This window comes from Nicotiana attenuata, chromosome 1, assembly GCF_001879085.1.
Source record: "Nicotiana attenuata strain UT chromosome 1, NIATTr2, whole genome shotgun sequence".
NCBI lineage: Eukaryota > Viridiplantae > Streptophyta > Magnoliopsida > Solanales > Solanaceae > Nicotiana > Nicotiana attenuata.
Window position 1 is genome coordinate 42,697,468 of NC_031989.1, and position 7,934 is coordinate 42,705,401.

General features: G+C 37.0%; 2 non-coding genes across 2 annotated transcripts; both read right to left on the reverse strand.

Moving 5' to 3' along the window:
- Positions 2,309–2,381, reverse strand: TRNAF-GAA. Its single transcript has one exon. It is a non-coding gene; the product is annotated as a tRNA-Phe (tRNA).
- On the reverse strand, positions 6,406–6,478 carry TRNAF-GAA. Its single transcript has one exon. It is a non-coding gene; the product is annotated as a tRNA-Phe (tRNA).

The following is a 7,934-nucleotide window of genomic DNA, read 5'->3' on the forward strand; positions in this document are numbered from 1 at the left end:
AGTTAGATGACTCCTTTTATTTGGCTTTCTTTTATTCTAATTCACTTTGATACAGTACTGGAGGAAGAAGGGTTTTTGATTATTTAATATATATATATAACGGGTTAACGGATTATCCGGTAAGAAAATTGAATAATCCGCCCCCAAACCGATAAGCCGTTAATAAAAAACTTTCAATCCGTTCCCTGTCCGTTAAACCGTTAACCCAATACCAATAAGCCATTAAGCTTCGATTTCGGTTCGGTTTTGAACACCCCTACTTGTGATTCCATGTAATTACATATATTTTATTTTATTATTCTATTTTTTTAAGCTACACCTCCTAATATTAGAAATAACGAGTCATTAACAAACTTGGCATATAATGAGCGATGCAATTAAAATGGAATTTCGTTGTTGAATGTGATTATAAACTTATCATGTTTCCTAATTATTAAGTTGCATTGGAACTTACTATTATTATGTTGGAATTTGACATATGTAAAACTATTTTATTTTTATTTTTTAATTTTGTTGTGTTATATTCATGGTTCAAATTTACTTGTTTTAGTGTATTGGCTCACATTGCATGTTGTTCATTTTTTTAGTTAGAATTGATAGATTAGTTTTGTCAAACATTTGAATAATGTTATGACATTATATTTGTAAATATTAATTTATTTTATCAAACATGAATTCAATAATGTTCTTACAAAACGTATATTATTTTTTATTTTTGTAAGTATCTAAACTAAATGTTATTAATTTTAAAAAAATATAAATTATTTTTACAATATTATTTATAAATATATGATTAATAAATTAATGTATATTCACGAAAAATATACATCTTAAATACAAAATATAATATCATTGATACTTATAAAAATTTATATGCATATATTTATTATATTAAATTTTAAGTTTTGATAATTACTTAATTTGAAATTTAATCTAACAGTGTAATTATACTCGTGTAACCAAACAGTAAACTTGTAATTACATTGTAATTACACTATGACAAACAAACATACTGTCGTAATTACACAACTGTGTAATTACTAGGGTGTGTAATTAAGGGAAATTACCAGCTATGTCCATTTATAAGTTGCTCATTACAAAAATTGGCCAATTGATAAAATATTACTAATATTAGCCAAATTAGCCAATTAGCTATTTGTAGCAAAAAAATATCAAATTTTTGCTTTGTTTTGAGTGGGTGTTATTAGAATAGATTAGTCACAACTTAAGTAGCTTGAATCTCAGTTTTGGGATGATTTGGTGAAGTTTTGAGGTGGTTTGAATTGAAAATTCGAAGTAAAAGCTGAACATGAAAAAAATAACATGTGTATCGCATTGTGTATTATTTGTGTATCACATATGTATCATATTTGTATCAATTGTGTATCACATGTATATCCATGTATACCTGTGTGTGTGATATATGCGTTATACATGCGTCGCAGAAGACTTTTTTGAACTCGATTAATTACGAATTTTGATACAAAACCAGTCCAAATGACCTCCAATCTTCCTCAAATTTTGTATATTGACTTATATATATATTTTCAATGAATTTCAACTATACCCATTGAAAAAGTTCCTTTTTGTTTAGGTTTTTGGAATATTGTAAAGATTTTTGTATTTCATCACCTTATTTGCTACCCCGTCCATGAAATTTCCTTTCCGTCTTGTATCTAATGATGCTAATCACGCTTAAAAGTATGAAAGGTGATTTTTGCATGTGATTCTTTGAGAGAAAGAACCCTATTATTTGGTTTATCAATTTTTGTTGGCTAGTTTTGGTAAGTCTATGACTAATGGCTAGAGGTTGGTAAGTTAAGATTTATTTGGGACATTTGTGTAAGTTACCCTGTAATTAATACCCTAGTCATTACACCAATTCCAATGGGCGGCTTTCCGAATAGACTCTTAATGTTGTGTAATTCTAGTGGCGGATGTTGTTTATTAGCTACAAGCTTAATCGAATTCAGTATTTCACTAAACAAAATGTGATATACATTAAAATTTTAACAAACATTATATTATTGGAACATGCTGATTCTATCAAGTTAAAATTCTAGTTCCGCATCTAAATTTCTTCGCGAACTATCTCAATACTCCAGGCCGAGAATAAGTCAAAACTAAAATGACTTAATCAATTATAATTAGCGATGAGCAAAAATAAAAATTGGAATTTAACTCAACCCAATAAAAACATAGGTTTTCTTGTGCTGTAGTGTACCACACAGATTTAGTCCCATGTTATCAGCCCGATAATTAAAATTCATAATCTGGTAAATAAATCAAAAGCTGAAACAAAAAAGAATGCGGTGAACGTGGATCGAACACGTGACCTTCAGATCTTCAGTCTGACGCTCTCCCAACTGAGCTATCCCCGCTTTGTTTTCCAGTACTCTTTCTACGATAAAACTTAGTTCCAAAACTAGAAAGGCCAACTGAGGGGCCCTGACGCGGCGTGCCCTCCCTGATCACAGAAAAACAAAATTGAGGAATAGTGTCGAAACAAAGCGGAACAGAAGAAGAAGTCAATTTTTCTTACCTGCCACAGGATTACGTCCATGCCTCTCCCAGAAAGACGCCCATGTGCGTATCTCCACCGTATGGGGGAGCACGGCCTCCACCCATCCGTGAATCCCAGCTAACGGAGCCGGCGACGATTTTTCGGCTACAAAATTGACACGAGTTAACGCTTACGAGCACAAGGCGTAAGGAAGGGTAAAAAAAAAAAGAGGATTCGATGGATAAGGAACTTACGTGCATGATTCCAAGCCTCTGGGAATCCAATAGAGCACGCCACTAAATGTTCAGTCCTGATGTAGAAAAAGTGCTTGAAAGGGCGAGGTTCAACCTCATCATCCAGCTTCGCAGTCAGGCCCCTCGTCCCGCGAGGGCACGCTCGAATCATGGTACCCCGAACCCTCTGGGGAGCGTAGAGACTAAGCACATGCTGCAGCGTAATCTCCCTACCAGCCAATTCTGCGTACTTGATGAGCATTGCTAACAACTTGTAAAGAGAAGGAGTAAGCTGACCCGGGCATACCCCGTAATAACGACAGAAATCAACCACCAACATTGGGAGCGGGAGCTTAAACCCCAACTTGAAGGGGTAGGCGTAAAAGATGCAGTATCCCCTATGGTCGGTGTGGACCCTCTCCTCGCTTCTAGCGAGAATGACGTCAGCATAGCCGGGGATGACCCCCTATCCCCGCAGTCGAGACATCCCAATCTCCCCCATTAATGGGGCTTCATCCACCTGGTCCTCCCCACCATCGGCGGTGAAATCAGTCATCGGGACTCCGGGCAGAGATACTATCTCGTCAACCGATGGAGCTTCGTCGGTCTCCACCAGTTCCGCACCGCCCATCGCCGGAATTGGCCCCTCGGTCACCGGTGAATTAACCGGAAGGTCCGTCGGAAGAACATTTTGGGAAGAAATGCCTGCCATTGTTGATACAATAACGAGAAAGAAACGAAGTTCGGGGGACGAAGACGAAGGTGAAACAACAGTAAGAAAATCTTCTTCAGAATCTCTCTCAGACAAGCAATAAGAATAGGAAAAATGAATGCCTCAGCCTTTATTTATAGGCAATACAAGTGGCCCTCATGCATCCCAACATCCACCATTAACTACATGACCAACCGCACGCCGGTTCAATTCCATAGGAATGTGCGTCATTATGACAGGCTCCATAAAGCAGCCTTGCAATCACCCGTCGGCGTCTCGCCCTCGAAATGGTCATAACGACCTATGAATGCCGGGGAGGTGCTCATTGCGCCCTAGAAATTTCTTTTGACACCGCCGAGCACGTATCAAGCGTGCCCCCATTCCCCTCGGCCGCACAACATACGACCCGTCCGCCATGGTCGACGGGTATGCATCCAAAACAAACGTAAGGATCAGAGCACGATGCAACTCGACCTCACTCGAAGTAAGTTAAAAGGTCAAGCACCTTCCCCCAGGAGGAGAGTTCGACCTCGATCGAACGATGACTTGATAGCCCAATAACAGGATACTAATACTCTACAAGGCTAAGGGCCATCGCCAAAAAGAATTCGGCCTCGACCGAAGCAACAGTCGACATCCCCATCCGTGTTTCTCAAAATACAGCCAATGGAATCCGCTCATCAAGCTCGGCCAAGGCCCGACCTCAATAAGCGGAGGGACTAACTGTATGGGTCAGAATCCGAACCCACGATAATCAACAAGGCTAATCCCGTCTTAAGCTAATTTATGATTAATTAGTGGCACGACCACTCCGAATTGACGATATTCAACCCGCATCTGGCTCGATCAACAAGGCCATGGCCTATCCGCCACCATAAAAGCGAGATCCCCACGTGGTCACGGCCACTTATTGCCAGCTCACGAAGCCCACAGCTATAAAAACCAAGAGAGGGAACCTTAGAAAGGGGGGGAGGGGGGGGGGGTTCTTCTTGACCATTAGAGAGGGAGAAGAAAGAGAGAACGATATCCAAATTGTAGTCAAAAGACACACCATTGTAAGGCTCTGAACCTCTTCATGGAGAGGCAGACCAAACCAATATTATCAATAAAGGCTTCTAATGCTTCTCCCCCTAACTTTGAATACTTATTTTCGTCTTCTTCATTTGTTCCAATGGATTATTACGATTTGCTATGATTTTCCCGTGATTCATTTATATTATTTTATACTCATAAGGTATGTAATAACTTTTGAGCAAACAAAATTATTTTCCATCAAATGGAGAATAAAATATTTCACTCACTATAATAGATGTAAGTCATTTGATTTCTTTTAATTTTTTTTCTTGAAAAGCCGATTGTCTTCTTTTTGTTAGTGAAACATACAGAGTTGTACAACATTTGGAAGATGTCGAATCAACAACAGCAACGACAATGCCCAGTATAATCTCACAACGGGAGTCTAGGAAGAGTAAAGTGTACGCAAACATTACCTCTACCTGGTGAAGGTAAAGATGTCGAATCAAATCAGGGTCTTTTTTCTTTTTGGTAGTTTGAAGATTATATATTGTTTGTTGTTCTTATTAAACAGTTACCATTTGTTGTATGGCAAATTGTTGTAAGTGTTGTATGCTACCAACTGATAATGTGAATTTTACAGTTAATAAGCAGTTCTTATTTACATGTTTGTGCAAATGTTGGTTGGATGTATTTCATGAACTATCAAAAGCAAAATATTATTCTTAGAGGCGAAAACTTGTCCCATTTCTTTTTCTTACATTATGTTTGAGATGGTTTGGTCATGTCCTGCATCGGCACGCAGATGCACGATCTGTATATACGTATGAAACAATTGTGAATGAAGGTATTAAAAGGGACGAGGTAGATATAAAATCGTATCGAAGTAAGTTCTCGCAAAAAACTTATAAATTTTTGGAAGCAATGTGCCAAAGATAGTGCCCATAGAAAGAAGAGATTCAAAATTTATGCCTTTTCTTGCAATATACCAATATACATCATACATTCTTTATGTAAAATATGGCTAAGATTCTTGAATTAGCCAATTTTTCCTTTCCAATTTAAATCGTAGATAGTACATACTTTCTCTAAGTAACACCTTTGACTTCTTGTGGATCAGTTATGTGAATCCGACGTTCTATTCATTATTCATCATAATTAGACTATTCTATTCTAATCGCTAACAAATGAAAAGGAACTTAGAACAATGATAAAGTATTCTTCGTATAACCTATGTGTCACGGATTCAAGATCAGGGGCGGATTCAGTTCAATAACTACGGGTTCCCGTGAACCCAGTAGCTTTTGTCTAGAACCTGTATTTGTATTGAAAAATTCATTAAATATATAAGAATATATAGCTTAGAACCCAGTCCGTTCATCCAGTTAGTATTGTATATTAACTCAAATTTTTATAGGAACCCATAAACCTAAAATTCTGGATCCGCCTCCGTTCAAGATGTGGAATTAATGTCAAGGTAGAATACCTACATCACACTTTCTTGTGGTGCTGCCCTCCCCGGTATCTTGTGTAAACGGGAAATGCTTTGTGCACTAGACTGCAATTTATGTCTGACCTTAGAATTTGTTACGGCTTAATCGAATTCAATATTGCTCGACACAGAACATGATATACATTAAAATTTTAACAAACATTATATTATTGGAACATGCTGATTCTATCAAGTTAAAATTCTAGTTCCGCATCTAAATTTCTTCGCGAACTATCTCAATACTCCAGGCCGAGAATAAGTCAAAACTAAAATGACTTAATCAATTATAATTAGCGATGAGCAAAAATAAAAATTGGAATTTAACTCAACCCAATAAAAACATAGGTTTTCTTGTGCTGTAGTGTACCACACAGATTTAGTCCCATGTTATCAGCCCGATAATTAAAATTCATAATCTGGTAAATAAATCAAAAGCTGAAACAAAAAAGAATGCGGTGAACGTGGATCGAACACGTGACCTTCAGATCTTCAGTCTGACGCTCTCCCAACTGAGCTATCCCCGCTTTGTTTTCCAGTACTCTTTCTACGATAAAACTTTGTTCCAAAACTAGAATCCTACTTGCATCAAGAAAAGGATTAAATTTGCAATAAAATAATTATTACTTAAATTTTTCTCACTTATTTTCATTTAGGAAGCTGACCATTTTTAGGAAAAACGAATCCTACTTCTATTAGGTTTATGATTATAAAATATAAAGCATAAATAAGCATTCCCATCATTGAATACTTATCAACGAGTTTTTAATAGAAATTCATTTTGTTTCCTTTTCTAACTTTCATTTATTTTCTTTTCCATCTCATCAGTTTGAGTTGCAAAAATCATGGCAGTATATGTTCCTTCTAGTCACTGGCAGAACACCTGTTTTCCCGTTATTGGAAACACTGATAGAATTTGTCGTGTTCAATCAGCAGTTCGACAAAGTGATGCACCAGTCTATATTAGTTGGTCTTTTCCACCATCGGGGTTTATTGTATTGGGAAAAAACTGAATTTATATTGAAGGTGACGTGGCATGATACGTGGACTGGTCAAATGGTCAAAACATGATGATTAATTGAGGGGCACGGGCGATCTCAGATACGAAAAGAAGAGAGTTAAATAGGCACGAGATGCTATTCAAATAATACGAGTCTCGTATCTATTTAACTTAATTAAAGCCAGGAGGTCAGAAAGAATTGAAGAAATGAATCTGATAGCATAAAGGAGTATAAATTCAGTATTAAATGTCAAATACGTTAGCGAATCAGCATTGAATAGGAATGATTGTGTAACGTTTCATTTAATGTCATTTAATGCTCATAATTGCCTCTTTAAGACTGAGACATTATACCTTTTCCTAGAAAAATCAACTATAAAAGGAGGAGATCTCAGCATTTGTAAGGACACGAAATATCATTGAGATTACATTGAAATACAAACTTATTTACTGCTTTATTATTCTCAAAAATTTCTTATTCTTTTCGTCTCCTGATTATCAGTAACCCGATTTTTTTTCTTAATTTCTAGTTTTAACCGAAATTCTATTTTTTGGTTAAACAAATTGGTTCCGTTACCGGGAATCTGATAATCAAGCATATCTCAATCTAATTTTCTTGATTGCATCAATCATGTCGAACAACAATGACAACATTCAAGGAAACCCAGAAATTCAGACAGTCCAACAACTTCAGGGAGATTCCCCACAAGGCTCTCCACAAGGTTCTCCACGAGGTTCCCCACGACGATCTCGTGAAGGCACTCCTGATGGATCTTATACAGATGGACAGGCTCAATTCGAAAACGTTGAAACCATGAATGAGGCTCTGCAAAAACTTATTGCCTCTCAAGTCAATAACGCTCTCCAAGCTTTTGTTCGCCAATTGCCTGCTGTTCCACCCACGTCTGCTCCAAACAACAACACTTTGGAGAATCCTCGTTCAGGGTTGATTAATTCTGGCAGTGGTGGAACCCCTAGTGAAA